This window comes from Rattus norvegicus, chromosome 4, assembly GCF_021556685.1.
Source record: "Rattus norvegicus strain SHRSP/BbbUtx chromosome 4, alternate assembly SHRSP_T2T, whole genome shotgun sequence".
NCBI classification, from domain to species: Eukaryota; Metazoa; Chordata; class Mammalia; order Rodentia; family Muridae; genus Rattus; species Rattus norvegicus.
Genome location: NC_141537.1, coordinates 28,402,512 through 28,423,945, shown reverse-complemented (window position 1 = coordinate 28,423,945; position 21,434 = coordinate 28,402,512). Strand labels below are relative to the sequence as shown.

Here is a 21,434-nt window from a genome sequence, read left to right as displayed (position 1 = left end):
ATTGCTTTTGGCATATTGTGGGAGAACACTTGGCAACTTTGCCATACTGAAATGTCATCTTCTCCTACAAGACTTTTACATTTGAGTCCGGAAATAATGAAGTTGATATCAGACTATCCCCTGCTCATGAAATTAAATGTTTTTTATTGACTTTTGCAGATAGTCCAAAGTCAGCATTTTATTGTAATTTCTTATGGATTTTCCCCTATTCATGTAAATAAAAGTATTAACTATTGACTTCAGCTTTAGCATTTCTTTTGACTTGGTGAAATTAGTATTATATTTTTATATCTAGGGCTCTTTGCTGTTTTTTGTTTGTTTGTTTGTTTGTTTTTGTTTTTTTGCCAGTCACTAATTTTTAAGTCTGTTTAAATTCTTCACAACTGTTACTGACTTAGGTTGCTCCTCTTAGAGGAAGATGAGCATTATCATGGTGCATGTAGAGCTTGAAACCTTTATTTTTAGGAAGCTTTGCTTCAGTGTGAGGTCAGGGACAATGTGATAGCCATTATGTTTAGTACACAGTATTAAATTTTATAATATAATATCTGTTTCTCTAGCTCACTATGTTGTTAACCATCTGACTTGAAAGATTAACTTTTTTAGACTTTGTGACTTGTTAATGTAGGAAATTTATGCAACAAAGAACCCTGGATAAACCTTTTATTCAATTATTTGATAAAAATGTAGAATGCTTTATATAAAACAGTTATTAGTCATTGAAATTGAAACAGAAGTCAGAGATTATTGTCATTTTTAAAACATCAATAATTAATGATCTCCCTGTTCATTTAACTTCCAGAAAACTTCTTCCTTCCTTCCTTTCCCTCTTACTTCACCTCTATTCTTCATTCTTTTCTTTCCTCGCCAGAAGTAGATTAGCAGTTTGTTAAACTGGCAGTATTTTCACATTCCAACTGAGCAATCAGATTTCACAGTACTGCAAGATGCCAAAATACTTGGTTCTTGTGGGTCCTCAAGAAACAAAGACAATATATAGAGTGGGGAGATAACTTGCTCTCTCTCTCTCTCTCTCTCTCTCTCTCTCTCTCTCTCTGTGTGTGTGTGTGTGTGTGTGTGTGTGTGTGTGCGTGCGTGCGTGCTTGCGTGCGTCTGTGTGTGTGTGTGTGCGCGTGTGCGTGCATATGCATGCTCCTGTGGGTGTGTCCATACAGGTACTTGAGTAGTGGTGGGCATTTGCAAATGTGTAGAGGCAGAGGTAGATGTAGGGTGTCTTCTCTACAGTTTTTATCTTATTTTTCAAGACAGGATCTCTCATTATAACTGAAACTCACCAATTCACTAGACTGGCTTGATATCATGACTATGAAATTCCTTTGTCTCTGTCTATTCAGCACTGGGATGACTGGGATGACACCATCAAGTCCAACATTTTACTTGGGTGCCTGGGGTGAACTTAGATTCTCTTGTTTGCTAAACCAAATGAGGCCCCTCCCCATCTCAGAAAGTGGTCCTTTTATATCTAATTTTATTCTTGGAAGTAATAACCACTCAGGGTTATAACATTGCTATAGAAACCATTTTAATAGTTTCATTGTGTTATTTTAGATATACTATTGATAAAAAGTGCTTATTATAAATAAATTGGAATAAAAGTAATGTTCTCCCATTCAAAAATTTTAAACTTCATGCTCAAAATCTGGATTAAAAACTATCAATCAAATATCCATTAAATAACCAATAAAGCTAGCAATACTGATTTGTAACTCAGGGTACCATAAGAACAAGTGTCATGTAAATCCAGGGACCTACTTTGAGATGGAGTCCTTGAAAGTCACTCAATACTGTCATATGGAAACCAAACTTTTCACACTTTGGAAGAAAGACGACATCAAAGCTATTCATCCATGAAAATAAAATTCTCTATTTATTGTAAAATTAATCATGGTCAGTGATATTGTGAAATCTTAAGTAGAGTTTTTTAAATGATAACTCAGAATTTGACCTCATCAACCTTCTTAAGGCAATAAAAGACTGTATGTGTCAACTACACCAACAATCCCTTGCAGTTTTTCATGGTTTCTTGGTTACACACACTGGTGTGCACAGTTGAATCCATATTCCTTTGTAAGAATGTCATTTTCTTCTATTTTACTTTTTTAGGTGACGTTAAATTAAGAAGCTAGAAGGCATTTTAGTTTTTGCACCATTTAGGATAAATGATGGGGTGAATTGAGTTCAGGAAATATATTATCCTTTCTTATGTATTTTAAACGTAGAGTAGTCCTTGTTCTTTCATATTCATGGTATTGAAAGAGAGAAATCTGCCTAATCCCATTTTCTGATAGTCTGAGTTTGAATCAAACTATTATTTACTATAAAAACTCTCTTGGCACCACTAGCTTCAAGTCTGTAAGAAAGGTGCTGTCATTTCAGCACCGTAAAGTGTGGTATTTAAATTTAGCTCAGTATAAGCTCTGCAAGAGATTATCAGACATCTAAACTGACAGGTGCAAGGAGACCTTGTAAAGAAGTACTGGGGATGAAAGGCAGGTACCCACAGCAGGATAACAAACCAACGACTTTGGTTTTATAAACACTGCAAGAAAGGACAAGCCCGTTAAATCACACAATCACAGATTTATGTTTGCTGCAAAACATAGACTTTCTTTAATAGAGTTTGTGCTGATTATTATGGGGAATGCATTGAGACAGATGCTGGAGGGTTATAAAATAAAAATCCATGAACATTTTTGTGTTTGCATGGTATGGCTGTATTTTTAAAGATAAAGTTATCAGCAAAATTGCTGCACTTGGAATGTCTCTGCCATCCAAAAGTTTACATTCATGCTTACAATGATTTCTAAATAAAGACACATTTATCTCAATATTTTGAGTGAGTTTTATGCACGGGTATATGAAATTGAAATGCTGTCATTCCTCAATCTTCAGTGATAGTGTTTTAATCCTACATATATAGGGTACTGGTTATTTGTATTTTGAGCTGAAAAAACATCATATTTTATAAATATTGCTGACATATCAATGTTTGCCTTAATCTTAACAAGAGGGATATCAAATAATTGGATTTGTCATTTAAAATTTATTGAGAGCTTAAATAATAGGGTTAAGGGTTTTTTAAAAAGATTTTATTTTCATTAACTTTTATTTTACTTTATTTTATGTGTATCAATGTTTTGTGTTCCCGGTATTTCTGGAAGCCAGAAGAGGGTATCTGATCCTTTGGAACTGGAGTTACTTATGGTTTTGAGCTACCATGTATGTGCTGGACCCTATCCCTGGGTCCTTTTCAAGAACAGACAGTGTCTTATGCTGAGCTATTCCTCCAGTTCTGAAGTAAGAATTTTGATCTTAAAATGGTGTTCACATTATTCTTGAATAGAAAAAGTTCTCTATGAATTCTGACTTAATTCCTTAGATAGCGTTTTTAATTTTTTGTAATTATTTTTAAGGAAAGGAAATACTACATTTCCCTTATGACTAATGATGTTGAACATTTCTTTAGGTGTTTCTCAGCCATTCGGCATTCCTCAGCTGTGAATTCTTTGTTTAGCTCTGAACCCCATTTTTTAATAGGGTTATTTGTTTCCCTGTGGTCTAACTTCTTGAGTTCTTTGTATATTTTGGATATAAGGCCTCTATCTGTTGTAGGATTGGTAAAGATCTTTTCCCAATCTGTTGGTTGCCATTTTGTCCTAACCACAGTGTCCTTTGGCTTACAGAAGCTTTGCAGTTTTATGAGTATCATTTGTCGATTCTTGATCTTAGAGCATAAGTCATTGGTGTTTTGTTCAGGAAATTTTCTCCAGTGCCCATGTGTTTGAGATGCTGCCTAGTTATTCTTCTATTAGTTTGAGTGTATCTGGTTTAATGTGGAGGTCCTTCATCCACTTGGACTTAAGCTTTGTACAGGGTGATAAGCATTGATCGTTCTGCATTCTTCTACATGTTGACCTCCAGTTGAACCAGCACCATTTGCTGAAAATGCTATCTTTTTTCCATTTGATGATTTTGGCTCCTTTGTCAAAAATCAAGTGCCCATAGGTGTGTGGGTTCATTTCTGGGTCTTCAATTCTGCTCCATTGGTCTATCTGTCTGTCTCTGTACCAATACCATGCAGTTTTTATCACTATTGCTCTGTAATACTGCTTGAGTTCAGGGATAGTGATTCCCACTGAAGTCCTTTTATTGTTGAGGATAGTTTTAGCTATCCTGGGTTTTTTGTTATTCCAGATGAATTTGCAAATTGTTCTGTCTAACTCTTTGAAGAAATGGATTGGTATTTTGATGGGGATTGCATTGAATCTGCAGATTGCTTCTGGTAAAATGTCCATTTTTACTACATTAATCTTGCCAATCCATGAGCATGGGAGACCTTTCCATCTTCTGAGGTCTTCTTCAATTTCTTTCTTCAGTGTCTTGAAGTTCTTATTGTACAGATCTTTTACTTGCTTGGTTAAAGTCACACCGAGGTACTTTATATTATTTGGGTCTATTATGAAGGGTGTTGTTTCCCTAATTTCTTTCTCGGCATGTTTCTCTTTTGTGTAGAGGAAGGCTACTGATTTATTTGAGTTAATTTTATACCCAGCCACTTTGCTGAAGTTGTTTATCATCTTTAGTAGTTCTCTGGTGGAATTTTTGGGATCACATAAATATACTATCATATCATCTGCAAATAGTGATATTTTGACTTCTTCTTTTCTGTTCTATATCCCCTTGACCTGCTTTTGTTGTCTGATTGCTCTGGCTAGAACTTCAAGAACTATATTGAATAAGTAGGGAGAGAGTGGGCACCCTTGTCTATTCCCTGATTTTAGTGGGATTGCTTCAAGTTTCTCTCCATTTAGTTTAATGTTAGCGACTGGTTTGCTGTATATGGCTTTTACTATGTTTAGGTATGGGCCTTGAATTCCTATTCTTTCCAGGACTTTTATCATGAAGGGGTGTTGAATTTTGTCAAATGCTTTCTCAGCATCTAACGAAATGATCATGTGGTTTTGTTCTTTCAGTTTGTTTATATAATGGATCATGTTGATGGTTTTCCGTATATTAAACCATCCCTGCATGCCTGGGATGAAGCCTACTTGATCATGGTGGATGATTGTTTTGATGTGCTCTTGGATTCGGTTTGCCAGAATTTTTTTTATTAACATGAGTATTTCTTATATACATTTCGAGTGTTATTCCCTTTCCCGGTTTCTGGGCTAACATTCCCCTCCCCCTCCCCTTCCTTATGGGTGTTCCCCACCCTCCCCCCATTGCCGCCCTTCTCCCAACAGTCTAGTTCCCTGGAGGTTCAGTCTTAGCAGGACCCATGGCTTCCCCTTCCACTGGTGCTCTTACTAGGATATTCATTGCTACCTATGAGGTCAGAGTCCAAGGTCAGTCCATGTATAGTCTTTAGGTAGTGGCTTAGTCCCTGGAAGCTCTGGTTGCTTGGTATTGTTGTACATATGGGGTCTCGAGCCCCTTAAATCTCTTCCAGTTCTTTCTCTGATTCCTTCAACGGGGGTCCTATTCTCAGTTCAGTGGTTTGCTGCTGGCATTCGCCTCTGTGTTTGCTGTATTCTGGCTGTGTCTCTCAGGAGCGATCTATATCCGGGTTTGCCAGAATTTTATTGAGTATTTTTGCGTCGATATTCATAAGGGAAATTGGTCTGAAGTTCTCTTTCTTTGTTGGGTCTTTGTGTGGTTTAGGTATAAGAGTAATTGTGGCTTCATAGAAAGAATTCGATAGTGCTCCATCTGTTTCAATTTCGTGGAATAGTTTGGATAATATTGGTATGAGGTCTTCTATGAAGGTCTGATAGAATTCTCCACTAAACCCGTCTGGACCTGGGCTCTTTTTGGTTGGGAGACCTCTAATGACTGCTTCTATTTCCTTAGGAGTTATGGGGTTGTTTAACTGGTTTATCTGTTGCTGATTTAACTTCAGTACCTTGTATCTGTCTAGGAAATTGTCCATTTCCTGCAGATTTTCAAGTTTTGTTGAATATAGGCTTTTATAGTAAGATCTGATTATTTTTTGAATTTCCTCTGAATCTGTAGTTCTGTCTCCCTTTTCATTTCTGATTTTGTTAATTTGGACACACTCTCTTCGTCCTCTCATTAGTCTGGCTAGGGTTTATCTATCTTGTTGATTTTCTCAAAGAACCAACTTTTGGTTCTGTTGATTCTTTCTATAGTCCTTTTTGTTTCTACTTGGTTGATTTCAGCTCTGAGTTTGATTATTTCCTGCCTTCTTCTCCTCCTGGGTGTATTTGCTTCTTTTTGTTCTAGAGCTTTTAGGTGTGCTGTCAAGCTGCTGACATATGCTCTTTCCTGTTTCTTTCTGCAGGCACTCAGCGCTATGAGTTTTCCTCTTAGCACAGCTTTCATTGTGTCCCATAAGTTTGGGTATGTTGTACCTTCATTTTCATTAAATTCTAAAAAGTCTTTAATTTGTTTCTTTCTTCCTTGACCAGGTTATCGTTGAGTAGAGCATTGTTCAATTTCCATGTATATGTGGGCATTCTTCCCTTATTGTTATTGAAGACCAGCTTTAGGCCGTGGTGGTCTGATAGCATGCATGGGATTATTTCTATTTTTCTGTACCTGTTGAGGCCTGTTTTTTGACCAATTATATGGTCAATTTTGGAGAAAGTACCATGAGGAGCTGAGAAGAAGGTATATTCTTTTGCTTTAGGATAGAATGTTCTATAAATATCTGTTAAGTCCATTTGGCTCATGACTTCTCTTAGTCTGTCTACGTCTCTGTTTAATTTCTGTTTCCATGATCTGTCCATTGATGAGAGTGGGGTGTTGAAATCTCCTACTATTATTGTGTGAGGTGCAATGTGTGTTTTCAGCTTTAGTAAGGTTTCTTTTACGTATGTAGTTGCCCTTGTATTTGGGGCATAGATATTTAGGATTGAGAGTTCATCTTGGTGGATTTTTCCTTTGATAAATATGAAGTGTCCTTCCTTATCTTTTTTGATGACTTTTAGTTGAAAATTGATTTTATTTGATATTAGAATGGCTACTCCAGCTTGCTTCTTCCGACCATTTGCTTGGAAAGTTGTTTTCCAGCCTTTCATTCTGAGGCAGTATCCTCTTTCTCCGCATCCTCGCCAGCATCTGCTATCACCTGAGTTTTTGATCTTAGCCATTCTCACTGGTGTGAGGTGAAATCTCAGGGTTGTTTTGATTTGCATTTCCCTTATGACTAAAGATGTTGAACATTTCTTTAGGTGTTTCTCAGCCATTCGGCATTCCTCAGCTGTGAATTCTTTGTTTAGCTCTGAACCCCATTTTTTAATAGGGTTATTTGTTTCCCTGTGGTCTAACTTCTTGAGTTCTTTGTATATTTTGGATATAAGGCCTCTATCTGTTGTAGGATCTTTTCCCAATCTGTTGGTTTGCCGTTTTGTCCTAACCACAGTGTCCTTTGCCTTACAGAAGCTTTGCAGTTTCATGAGATCCCATTTGTTTTCTTTCAGCCAGTTATGGGAACAGAGTGTTCTGCTTTCAGTATGTAGTTTTTCCTCTCTACAGGTCTTCAACTGTTCCTGGGCCTGTGTCTTGAGTTCACTAGGCAGGTTGCTTGGAGTAGGAAGGTTTGTCTTACCTGTGGTCCCGTAGCTCATGTTTGCTCATGGGGTGTTGCTTATGAGCTCTCCATGGGGGCAGCAACCAGGAAGATCTGCGCAGCCCTTTCCAGGAGCTTCCGTGCACCAGGGTTCCAGATGGCGTTTGGTGTTTTCCTCTGGAATCAGCAATGTGGGCAGAGTGCAATCTCTTCTGGTTTCCCAGGTGTGTCTGCCCCTCTGAAGGTTTAGCTCTCCCTCCCACGAGATTTGGGTGCAGAGAACTGTTTATCTGGTCGGTCCCTTCAGGTTCCAGTGGTGTCTCAGATGCAGGGGACCTGCTGCTGCTGTGACCTTATCCATGGGAACCCAGAGGCCATATACAGTTTCCTCTTGGGCCAAGGATGTGGGCAGGGGTGGGCAGTGTTGGCGGTCTCTTCCGCTCTGCAGTCTCAGGAGTGCCCACCTGTCCAGGCGGTGAGGTCTCTCTCCCACGGGGTTTGGGAGCAGCAAGCTGCTGCGGGCAGGCTGTCCAAATCTTTTTACCCACATAATATCACTTCCATTTTCATATCACATGTCTTCTGTTAATCTCCCATCTTAAAACATCTTTTTCCATGCATGGGGTCTCAAATTAGACCAGTCATTCGTTGGCCACTCCCACAAATTCTATGCCACTTATCTTAGCACTCTTTCAGGCAGGGCAGATTACAGACCAAAATATGTGTGGCTGGGTTGGTGTCTCAGCCCTACGACTGAAAGACTTTCCTGTTTACAGAACGTGAATGGTTCAGGCTCTGTATCCTTCGTTACAATGAATCTGCACTAGGGTCACTTTCATAGATTCCTATGAGTTTCCACTGTGCTAGGTAGTCACATAGCCCACAAATGCCCTCCCACTCCAATCATCTCTTCCTGTGCTCTCCTCCTCTATGACCCACAAACTTAACCCCTCTTGTTTCCATCCCTCCCTGGTACTTGCAAAATCTATTATTTCACCTTCATATATAGATCTTCTGTCCTTCTTAGAACCTTCCTTGTTACTTAGCTTCTCTGGATCTGTGGACTGTAGCATGATTATAATTTATTTAACATCTAATATCCACTTATAAGTGAGTACTTACCATATTTGTCTTTCCTGGTCTGTGCTACCTTATTCAGGATGATATTTTTTTCTAGTTCCATCCATTTTGCTGCAAATTTCATGATGTCAGTTTTAACCTATAAATAATATTTCATTGTTGAAATGTATCCCATTTTCTTTATCCATTCTTTAACTGAGGGATATCTAGGTTGATTTCAGTTACTGGCTATTACGAATAAAGTCTCAGTGAGCATAGTTGAGCAAATGTTCTTATAGTAGGATGGAATATTCAGTGGTTGTAAAAATTTGCACTCCCACCAGCAACGGAGGAATGTCCCCTTTGCTGCATATTTTCACTAGCAAGAGATACCACTTCTGTCTTTTATCTTAGACATTCTGACAGATATAAGATGGAATCTCAATGTAGTTTTGATTTGCATTACCCTGATAGGTAAAGATGAACATTTTTAAGTGTTTCTCAGACATTCGATATTCCTCTTTTGAGAATTCTCTGTTTAGATCTCTACCCCATTTTAATTGGATGGTTTTGTTTGATGATGTGTAGTTTCTTGAGTTATTTATATATTTTGAATATTAGCCCTCTGTTGGATGTGGAGTTGCTTCAAAATCTTTTCCAATCTGTAGTTTGCAATTTTGTCCTATACTCAGTATCCATTACCTTATAGAAGCTCTTGGTGTTCTGCTGAGAATGTTTGTCTCTTATGTCAAAGCATTCAAGGCTGTTCCCCACTTTCTCTTGAATCAGATTAAGTGTATCTGGGTTTATGTTGATATCTTTAATCTGCTTAAACTTCTGCTGGGTGATAAACCTGGATCTATTTGTGTTCTCCTATACACTGACACCCAAGTAGATCAGCCTTTTATTGAAAACACTTTCTCTTTTTCTACTGTATAAATTTTGTTACTTCATCAAAAATCAATTATATATTTGTGTGTGGACTTATGTCTTTGATTCAATTCCATTCACCAACCTGTTTTAATGCCAATACCATGCAGTTTTTATTACTATTGTTCTATAATACTACTTAAAATCAGGGATGATGATACCTCTGGAAATTCTTTTATGTTCTATGTTTGTTTTAGCTATCCTGGATACTTTGTTTTCCTAAATGGAGTTGATATTTGTTCTGTTAATATCCACAAATCATCGTGTTGGAGTTTTGATGGGGATTGGATTGATTCTGCAGATTGCTTTTGGTACGCTGCCTGGATGATCAGGGACCATAGACTGGGTATCACAGAGATATGGAATTAAAAATATACAGTGAAATGATTCCTACCCACATTCTTCTGTACTCTTATATTGGTGCTTAGCCAAGGTATCATCCTCTGGCAGCTTGTGAGAATGCAGCAAGAAATGCATAGCAAATATTTGACAGAGAGTGAGTCAAAATTGGGGATCTCCTTTGAGTCCCTCCCCTAATAGCTCAGGAAACCCCTGAAGATGGAGAGAAGAACTCTAGGAATCAGAGATTTTGAGGACACTAGAAATACATGGAATCAACTAAGCAGGGCTCCTAAGGGACTCACAGAAAATGAAATGGTATTCAAGAAGCCTGTATGAGTTTGTGCTAGGTCCTATGTTTATATTTTTTGGCTGTTTTCTTGGTGTTTTTGTGGGATTCCTAACAGTGTGAGTAGGAATGTCTTTGACACTTAAGTCTATTCTTAGGACTCTCTTCTATCTACTGGATTGCCTAGCCCCCAGCTTTCATATAATGTCTTATCCCTAGTCTCATTGTAATTAGATATGGCATGTTCGTTTTGTATCCCTGCGAAGCCTGCTCTTTTCTTAGGGGAAACACAGGAGCAACAGATTTGGAGGAGAGTAGAGGTAAGGGAAAAACTTGGAAGAGTAAAGAGGGGATGCTATAGTATTGATGAATTGTGTGAGAGAAAAATAAAAATTCAAAACCATACGGAAGCAAAAACAAAACAAAACAAAACAAAAACAAAAACAAAAAACTCTTTTTATGCCCTCACTTGGTCCCTTTCTAGTTACCTGGTTTCATATACATTTATTCCTACAGAGATAAAAATATGTGGAAGTTATGATGTATGTGTAAGAGAAAGCATGTTTGTCTTTCTGAAACTTGGTTAATTAAAAAAATATGTTTACTAGTTTTATCCACTATTCCTGAGATTTTTATGGTGCCATTTTTTATGGCTAAGTAAAACTCTACTGTGTATATGTAAAGCATGTGCCTACAGACACACACGCACACACACACACACACACACACACACACACACATGCATGCATGCACACACACACATACGCACACGTGCGCACACACACGCGCGCGCGCACACACACACACACACACACACACACACACGTGATAGACATATTGGAATATTGGTTGATTCCATTCCATTGTTTCTGTGACTAGGGAAGTAACAAACATGGATGTTGTCCAGGTTAGGTTGTCAACCTGACACACAATTGAGACACCTGGGAAGAAGCAAAGTCAATTGAGGTATTGCTTCCATTGGTCTGTGGACATTTTATTGCTTATGTTTTATATGGGAGAGCCTAGCCCCACTCTTGGTGCTGACACTCTGGGATGGGTGTTCCTGAGTTGTATGACAAAGCAAAATGAGCAAGCTGTGGGGAAAGCAAACCTCAAGCACTATTCTTCCATGGTCTCTCGTTCAGTTCTGCCTTTAGGTTCTTACTTTAACGTTTTGCTTAACATCTCTTAATGATGAAGTGTAACTTTCAATCAAGTTGCTTCTGTTAATACTTTGTTATAGCCAAAGAGCAGGTATGCAAGCATCAATCTGTTAGGATGTACTGTCTTTTGGGGATATGCCAAGGAGTCAAAAGTTATTCTACTTTTCAGAAAAAGAGCCACCGTGGTTACAATGCTTTAATTCCCAAGAAGCAGTAAATAAAGGTATTCCCTCCCACAAATCTTCTAAAACACTTTCCATTTCACGTGCGTGCCTGTGTGTGTGTGTGTGTGTGTGTGTGTGTGTGTGTGTGTGTCCACTAGCCATTTTAATTGGGTGAGATGCAATATTACATAGCTATGATTTGAATTTAAACACTTTTAACATGGTTTCCTAGCCTTTTGTATTTCTCTTTTTGAAGAACTATGTGTTCAGCTCCTTTTAAAAAAATGTATTCTTTGTTTTCCTATTATTTACTTTACCAAATTTGTTATGTATTCTAGATCATTATCTGGCAAAGATTTTCTCCCATTCTAAATACTGTCTTTTCACTCCATTGAGTATTTCCTTTGATATCCTTTTTAGTTCCTTGAATTAAACCATAAAATCTTTTTTTAAACTTTGTTGAAGACTGTTTTCCTTATTTTCAGAGTAGCTCTAACCTTATTTGGAAAGTTCTTACTTTTCTTCATATTTGGAAATATTTTTTCTCTAGTGTTTTCAGAATTTTACATTTTACACTAACATATTTGGTATTTTTACGTTTTATTTTATTTTATTTTTTATTTTATTTTGGTTTGTTGTTGTTTTTGCTTTTTGTGACTCGGTTTTTCTGTGTAGCCTTTGCTATCCTAGAACTCACTCTGTTAGACCAGGCTGGCTTGAACTCACAGAGATACGCCTTCCTCTAAGCTGCACTTCTCTCTGAGTCCTTCCTCTGTTCTACTCCACTGCTATACAGGTCTGTTTTGTGCTTCTGATATGCTGTTTTTGTTATTATGGTGCTGAGGTATAACTTAGAATCAGATCTAGTGACTCTTCGGTGCTAGCTTTTTCTCAGTATTTCTTTGACTCTCAGTTTTTGTTTGTTTCTTAAGTGAATTTTTAGAATTGTTTTTATTCATTTTTATGTGCATTTTATATAATTTTAGTAGATATATAGTTATTGTTTTATAAATACATTTATAAATGGTTTCTGGATGATTTGATCTTAATATTGCATTATTCTTTATCATTAATGATGCCTCCATAAGAATATATGCCTGCATAGGACTTTTGCAGTAATTTAGCTTTGAAATATTGAGTAAGCATTGCTACATTCAAAAGAACCTCATACTTAGTGGAGTAAAGCCACAACCTGATTTTGTTTATAGATTGGGAGCTTTTTAGGGAATACTGAACTTCTGACAAAGTAGAATCAGTAGGAGACTTCTCTGCTACAGGCTTGCAACCTACCTGTAGTGTCTCAGTGCAAGGCTCTGGCAAGATTGTAAATTATAGTGATTACACACAATGTCTCCACACTCTGGCCTCTGAACCCTCAAAAGAACTAGTTTACTGGGGATTTCCAAGTATCCAAGTGGCCAAGAGGACCTACGGAGAACTGGGTAAGATGGATGTCTTTAGAATTAGTATATTTCACCTCTTATGAGAAGTAGTACAACTGTGCCAGCATTGTCTTTTCCCAGTTAAGAGACATAGAAGAGTTTCAGGAAAATTTTACTTTATCTTCTAATGGAGGAATAATGTGGCCAAATGCTGGAGACTAGTTGGGTAATAGATACGACAGCAGCTATCTTTGCAAAACCAATCTGATATGTCAGGGTGCTATTTCTAATAGAGCATGATTTAGGTATATATATATATATATATATATATATATATATATATATATATATATATATATGTCATTTCCCTTAATGAACTGTGGGAATGAGACCAATTTTTCTACCCAAAGAAATATATGACTTCAATTCTGCCTATTAACTGAAACAGGGATGGGGAGGGCAGGAACTTTATTAGCACTCGGTGTTCAAACCTCAGCATGCCTTTTATTTACACTTATTGTATTTACTTGCATCCAGACCCCTATTTAATCATCAGTTCTTGATTTTTTTAAGTATAAAATTAAATATGCCTTAGGGCCAATGCTTATTATTATATGATTTTTCTATCCGAAAATTGGTAGCTTGGGTTGTGTAAAATGCCCAATTTACTTGATTAAGTAAGCAATTGGTATAGTCATTTTCTCTCACATTAGTGCATGGATGCCTATATTTATTATTTTAATAAACTGTTTATCAGGGTGTTCTCTTTTTCTAGCTAAGTAAATATATTGTGAATAAAAGTAAAATCCCTTCCATTGTACTGTTTAATGGGTTGTGGAAATGTGGAGAAATATTGAAAAATGCATATAGTGCAATCTAAACTGCGAACACTACTGTGAAAAGCAAGTTGGGGAGCGACATGTGAAGAATGACAAGGAAGCAGACAGAAAAGGATGGGAGTGGACCTTTCGAGTGCTAGAAGATAGCATGTGAAAGGAAGTATATGGTTGTTGCATGGAAGAAGGGCAAGTTTTGCTAGTGCACAGAGTAAAGAAGGTCCTGTAGGGTAGTATAACTCTAGCTACTGTCCAAAATTACCAAATTTTGAAACACATATTGAAGTTTAAAGAAACAATTATGAATTGTGAGGATTGTAGGCAAAATGGAGCCAGGGTAGTTCCTTACTTATGGGCTATTAATTACAAGTAAAGTCATAGACCGATGAGTTGCACTGTTACCTGTCAGATGGCTGGTGGCAGGGATTAGGACTTGGCCTAAGATTCTGGAAGAAGAGTCTGGCATTTAAAATAGTACTCTATTCCAGCAGGTAATTAAGTGATGCCCAGGTACCAAGGCCAATATGGCTGTGGAAAATCAAGTGGGAGTGAATAGAAAGTAAAAAGCCAACAGGGAACTATGCTCTTGAAAGTTGTATATCATAAGAACAGTTTTCTACTTCATCATGAATAAGATGGGGAGCTATGGGGATTTGAAGAGTAAATACTTAAGATCTTATAATAACTAATAGAACTCTTAAAAATTTAAATTGCTGAAGGGAAAATTAGATCTGGGGATACAGATTGAGAGCGCTAAGGCAGTAATTGCATACTAGTAGCTTGTGCCAAATGCCATAATGTTTATCTTGGAGGCAGGAAGCAGGGTACAATTTCTCTACAATATTTGTAAAGGATGTGTAAATAATTTACCTTAAAAAAAAAAGGAATCAGGAGAGACCTCACCGCCTGGTCAGGTGGGCACTCCGGAGGCTGCAGAGCAGAAGAGACCACCAACACTGCCCACCCCTGCCCACATCCCTGGCCCAAGAGGAAACTGTATAAGGCCTCTGGGTTCCCGTGGGGGAGGGCCCAGGAGCGGCAGGACCGCTGCGCCTGAGACACCCCCGGAACCTGAAGGAAACAGACCGGATAAACAGTTCTCTGCACCCAAATCCCGTGGGAGGGAGAGCTAAACCCTCAGAGAGGCAGACACACCTGGGAAACCAGAAGAGACTGCACTCTGCACACACATCTCGGACGCCAGATGAAAACACCAAACTCCATCTGGAACCCTAGTGCACAGAAGCTCCCGGAAAGGGCGGCGCATATCTTCCTGGTTGCTGCCACCGCAGAGAGCTCGAGGGCAGCACCCCGCAAGCGAACTTGAGCCTCGGGACCACAGGTAAGACCAACTTTTCTGCTGCAAGTGACCTGTCTGGTGAACTCAAGACACGGCCCACAGGAACAGCTAAAGACCTGTAGAGAGGAAAAACTACACGCCCGAAAGCAGAACACTCTGTCCCCATAACAGGCTGAAAGAAAACAGGAAAACAGGTCTACAGCACCCCTGACACACAGGCTTATAGGGCAATCTAGCCACTCTCAGAAATAGCAGAACAAAGTAACACTAGAGATAATCTGATGGCGAGAGGCAAGCGCAGGAACCCAAGCAACAGAAACCAAGACTACATGGCACCATCGGAGCCCAATTCTCCCACCAAAACAAACATGGAATATCCAAACACACCAGAAAAGCAAGATCTAGTTTCAAAATCATATTTGATCATGATGCTGGAGGACTTCAAGAAAGACATGAAGAACTCCCTTAGAGAACAAGTAGAAGCCTACAGAGAGGAATCACAAAAATGCCTGAAAGAATTCCAGGAAAATATAATTAAACAAGTAGAAGCCCATAGAGAGGAGTCACAAAAATCACTGAAAGAGTTCCAGGAAATCATAAATAAACAAGTAGAAGCCCATAGAGAGGAGTCACAAAAATCCCTGAAAGAATTCCAGGAAAACACAGTCAAACAGTTGAAGGAATTAAAAATGGAAATAGAATCAATCAAGAAAGAACACATGGAAACAACCCTGGATATAGAAAACCAAAAGAAGAGACAAGGAGCTGTAGATACAGGCTTCACCAACAGAATACAGGAGATGGAAGAGAGAATCTCAGGAGCAGAAGATTCCATAGAAATCATTGACTCAACTGTCAAAGATAATGTAAAGCAAAAAAAGCTACTGGTCCAAAACATACAGGAAATCCAGGATTCAATGAGAAGATCAAACCTAAGGATAATAGGTATAGAAGAGAGTGAAGACTCCCAGCTCAAAGGACCAGTAAATATCTTCAACAAAATCATAGAAGAAAACTTCCCTAACCTAAAAAAAGAGATACCCATAGGCATACAAGAAGCCTACAGAACTCCAAATAGATTGGACCAGAAAAGAAACACCTCCCGTCACATAATAGTCAAAACACCAAACGCACAAAATAAAGAAAGAATATTAAGCAGTAAGGGAAAAAGTTCAAGTAACATATAAAGGCAGACCTATCAGAATCACACCAGACTTTTCGCCAGGAACTATGAAGGCCAGAAGATCCTGGACTGATGTCATGCAGACCCGAAGAGAACACAAATGCCAGCCCAGGTTACTGTATCCTGCAAAACTCTCAATTAACATAGATGGAGAAACCAAGATATTCCATGACAAAACAAAATTTACACAATATCTTTCTACAAATCCAGCACTACAAAGGATAATAAATGGTAAAGGAGGCAAGCTATACCCTAGAAGAAGCAAGAAACTAATCGTGTTGGCAACAAAACAAAGAGAAGAAAAGCACACAAACATAACCTCACATCCAAATATGAATATAACAGGAAGCAATAATCACTATTCCTTAATATCTCTCAACATCAATGGCCTCAACTCCCTAATAAAAAGACATAGATTAACAAACTGGATACGCAACGAGGACTCTGCATTCTGCTGCCTATAGGAAACACACCTCAGAGACAAAGACAGACACTACCTCAGAATGAAAGGCTGGAAAACAACTTTCCAAGCAAATGGTCGGAAGAAGCAAGCTGGAGTAGCCATTCTAATATCAGATAAAATTAATTTTCAACTAAAAGTCATCAAAAAAGATAAGGAAGGACACTTCATATTCATCAAAGGAAAAATCCACCAAGATGAACTCTCAATCCTAAATATCTATGCCCCAAATACAAGGGCACCTACACACGTAAAAGAAACCTTACTAAAGCTCAAAGCACACATTGCACCTCACACAATAATAGTGGGAGATTTCAACACCCCACTCTCATCAATTGACAGATCATGGAAACAGAAATTAAACAGAGACGTAGACAGACTAAGAGAGGTCATGAGCCAAATGGACTTAACGGATATTTATAGAACATTCTATCCTAAAGGAAAGGATATACCTTCTTTTCAGCTCCTCATGGTACTTTCTCCAAAACTGACCATATAATTGGTCAAAAAACGGGCCTCAACAGGTACAGAAAGATTGAAATAATCCCATGCGTGCTACCGGACCACCACGGCCTAAAACTGGTCTTCAATATCAGTAAGGGAAGAATGCCCACATATACGTGGAAATTGAACAATGCTCTACTGAATGATAACCTGGTAAAGGAAGAAAGGAAGAAAGGAAGAAAGAAATTAAAGACTTTTTAGAATTTAATGAAAATGAAGGTACAACATACACAAACTTATGGGACACAATGAAAGCTGTGCTAAGAGGAAAACTCATAGCGCTGAGTGCCTGCAGAAAGAAACAGGAAAGAGCATATGTCAGCAGCTTGACAGCACACCTAAAAGCTCTAGAACAAAAAGAAGCAAATATGCCCAGGAAGAGTAGAAGGCAGGAAATAATCAAACTCAGAGCTGAAATCAACCAAGTAGAAACAAAAAGGACCACAGAAAGAATCAACAGAACCAAAAGTTGGTTCTTTGAGAAAATCAACAAGATAGATAAACCCTTAGCCAGACTAACGAGAGGACACAGAGAGTGTGTCCAAATTAACAAAATCAGAAATGAAAAGGGAGACATAACTACAGATTCAGAGGAAATTAAAAAAATCATCAGATCTTACTATAAAAGCCTATATTCAACAAAACTTGAAAATCTGCAGGAAATGGACAATTTCCTAGACAGATACCAGGTACCGAAGTTAAATCAGGAACAGATAACCCAGTTAAACAACCCCATAACTCCTAAGGAAATAGAAGCAGTCATTAAAGGTCTCCCAACCAAAAAGAGCCCAGGTCCAGACGGGTTTAGTGCAGAATTCTATCAGACCTTCATAGAAGACCTCATACCAATATTATCCAAACTATTCCACGAAATTGAAACAGATGGATCACTACCGAATTCCTTTTATGAAGCCACAATTACTTTTATAACTAAACCACACAAAGACCCAACAAAGAAAGAGAACTTCAGACCAATTTCCCTTATGAATATCGACACAAAAATACTCAATAAAATTTTGCCAAGCCGAATCCAAGAGCACATCAAAACAATCATCCACCATGATCAAGTAGGCTTCATCCCAGGCATGCAGGGATGGTTTAATATACGGAAAACCATCAACGTGATCCATTATATAAACAAACTGAAAGAACAAAGCCACATGATCGTTTCATTAGATGCTGAGAAAGCATTTGACAAAATTCAACACCCCTTAATGATAAAAGTCCTGGAAAAAATAGGAATTCAAGGCCCATACCTAAACATAGTAAAAGCCATATACAGCAAACCAGTTGCTAACATTAAACTAAATGGAGAGAAACTTGAAGCAATCCCACTAAAATCAGGGACTACGCGAGGCTGCCCACTCTCTCCCTACTTATTCAATATAGTTCTTGAAGTTCTAGCCAGAGTAATCAGACAACAAAAGGAGATCAAGGTGATACAGATCGGAAAAGAAGAAGTCAAAATATCACTATTTGCAGATGACATGATAGTATATTTAAGTGATCCCAAAAGTTCCACCAGAGAACTACTAAAGCTGATAAACAACTTCAGCAAAGTGGCTGGGTATAAAATTAAGTAAAATAAATCAGTAGCCTTCCTCTACACAAAAGAGAAACAAGCCGAGAAAGAAATTAGGGAAATGACACCCTTCATAATAGACCCAAATAATATAAAGTACCTCGGTGTGACTTTAACCAAGCAAGTAAAAGATCTGTACAATAAGAACTTCAAGACACTGAGGAATGAAATTGAAGAAGACCTCAGAAGATGGAAAGATCTCCCATGCTCATGGATTGGCAGGATTAATATAGTAAAAATGGCCATTTTACCAAAAGTGATCTACAGATTCAATGCAATCCCCATCAAAATACCAATCCAATTCTTCAAAGAGTTAGACAGAAAAATTTGCAAATTCATCTGGAATAACAAAAAACCCAGGATAGCTAAAACTATCCTCAACAGTAAAAGGACTTCAGGGGGAATCACTATCCCTGAACTCAAGCAGTATTACAGAGCAATAGTGATAAAAACTGCATGGTATTGGTACAGAGACAGACAGACCAATGGAATAGAATTGAAGACCCAGAAATGAACCCACACACCTATGGTCACTTGATTTTTGACAAAGGAGCCAAAACCATCCAATGGAAAAAAGATAGCATTTTCAGCAAATGGTGCTGGTTCAACTGGAGGTCAACATGTAGAAGAATGCAGATCGATCCATGCTTATCACCCTGTACAAAGCTTAAGTCCAAGTGGATCAAGGACCTCCACATCAAACCAGACACACTCAAACTAATAGAAGAAAAACTAGGGAAGCATCTGGAACACATGGGCACTGGAAAAAATTTCCTAAACAAAACACCAATGGCTTATGCTCTAAGATCAAGAATCTACAAATGGGATCTCATAAAACTGCAAAGCTTCTGTAAGTCAAAGGACACTGTGGTTAGGACAAAACGGCAACCAACAGATTGGGAAAAGATCTTTACCAATCCTACAACATATAGAGGGTATATATCCAAAATATACAAAGAACTCACGAAGTTAGACCACAGGGAGACAAATAACCTTATTAAAAAATGGGGTTCAGAGCTAAACAAACAATTCACAGCTGAGGAATGCCGAATGGCTGAGAAACACCTAAAGAAATGTTCAACATCTTTAGTCATAAGGGAAATGCAAATCAAAACAACCCTGAGATTTCACCTCACACCAGTTAGAATGGCTAAGATAAAAAACTCAGGTGACAGCAGATGCTGGCGAGGATGCGGAGAAAGAGGAACACTCCTGCATTGTTGGTGGGATTGCAGACTGGTACAACCATTCTGGAAATTAGTCTGGAGGTTCCTCAGAAAATTGGACATTGAACTGACTGAGGATTCAGCTATACCTCTCTTGCGCATATACCCAAAAGATGCCCCAACATATAAAAAAGACACGTGCTCCACTATGTTCATCGCAGCCTTATTTATAATAGCCAGAAGCTGGAAAGAACCCAGATGCCCTTCAACAGAGGAATGGATACAGAAAATGTGGTACATCTACACAATGGAATATTACTCAGCTATCAAAAACAACGAGTTTATGAAATTCGTAGGCAAATGGTTGGAACTGGAAAATATCATTCTGAGTGAGCTAACCCAATCACAGAAAGACATACATGGTATGCATTCAGTGATAAGTGGCTATTAGCCCAAATGCTTGAATTACCCTAGATGCCTAGAACAAATGAAACTCAAGACGGATGATCAAAATGTGAATGTTTCATGCCTTCTTCAAAAGGGGAACAAGAATACCCTTGGCAGGGAAGAGAGAGGCAAAGATTAAAACAGAGACTGAGGTAACACCCATTCAGAGCCTGCCCCACATGTGGCCCATACATATACAGCCACCCAATTAGACAAGATGGATGAAGCAAAGAAGTGCAGGCCGACAGGAGCTGGATGTAGATCTCTCCTGAGAGACACAGCCAGAATACAGCAAATACAGAGGCGAATGCCAGCAGCAAACCACTGAACTGAGAATAGAACCCCCGTTGAAGGAATCAGAGAAAGAACTGGAAGAGCTTGAAGGGGCTCGAGACCCCATATGTACAACAATGCCAAGCAACCAGAGCTTCCAGGGACTAAGCCACTACCCAAAGACTATACATGGACTGACCCTGGACTCTGACCTCATAGGTAGCAATGAATATCCTAGTAAGAGCACCAGTTGAAGGGGAAGCCCTGGGTCCTGCTAAGACTGAACCCCCAGTGAACTAGACTGTGGGGGGGAGGGCGGCAATGGGGGGAGGGTTGGGAGGGGAACACCCATAAGGAAGGGGAGGGGGGAGGGGGATGTTTGCCCGGAAACCGGGAAAGGGAATAACACTCGAAATGTATATAAGAAATGCTCAAGTTAATAAAAAAAAAGGAATCAGTTTGATACTTTTAGTTTGTTGTTCTCATGAAGAAAACAGTTTAAGTCACATTTTTGTGTTTTATTAATTCAGAGCTCATTAGAATTAAAAGGAGTTGTCACACTTTGAATACTATGACACGGGGTGACATTATTTAATGTACTTGATTGTGAACCTTCTTCTCTTCTGGAAGGCACTGAACATATAAAAATTAGAATGTCCACCTGTGTCACTCATTTTGCAACACAAATGTCACATTTCAAGTTTATGTCTGTCCCAGAAGGAAAGATGAGAGATTATTAGAGACACTGTGATAATCACTGACTTTCTCAGAGGATAATTTAAAGTTGAAAATGTAAGAAGAGCAA

General features: G+C 38.5%; 1 long non-coding RNA gene across 1 annotated transcript in view; it reads left to right on the top strand.

Moving 5' to 3' along the window:
- Window positions 1-7,418: 7,418 nt before the first annotated feature.
- The window catches only part of LOC147994721 (uncharacterized), a 56,943-nt gene continuing 42,927 nt past the window's right edge, over window positions 7,419-21,434 (top strand). The window contains exon 1 of the long non-coding RNA XR_015685929.1: window positions 7,419-7,776. This is a non-coding gene — a long non-coding RNA (uncharacterized LOC147994721). The remainder of the gene's footprint in view (window positions 7,777-21,434) is intronic.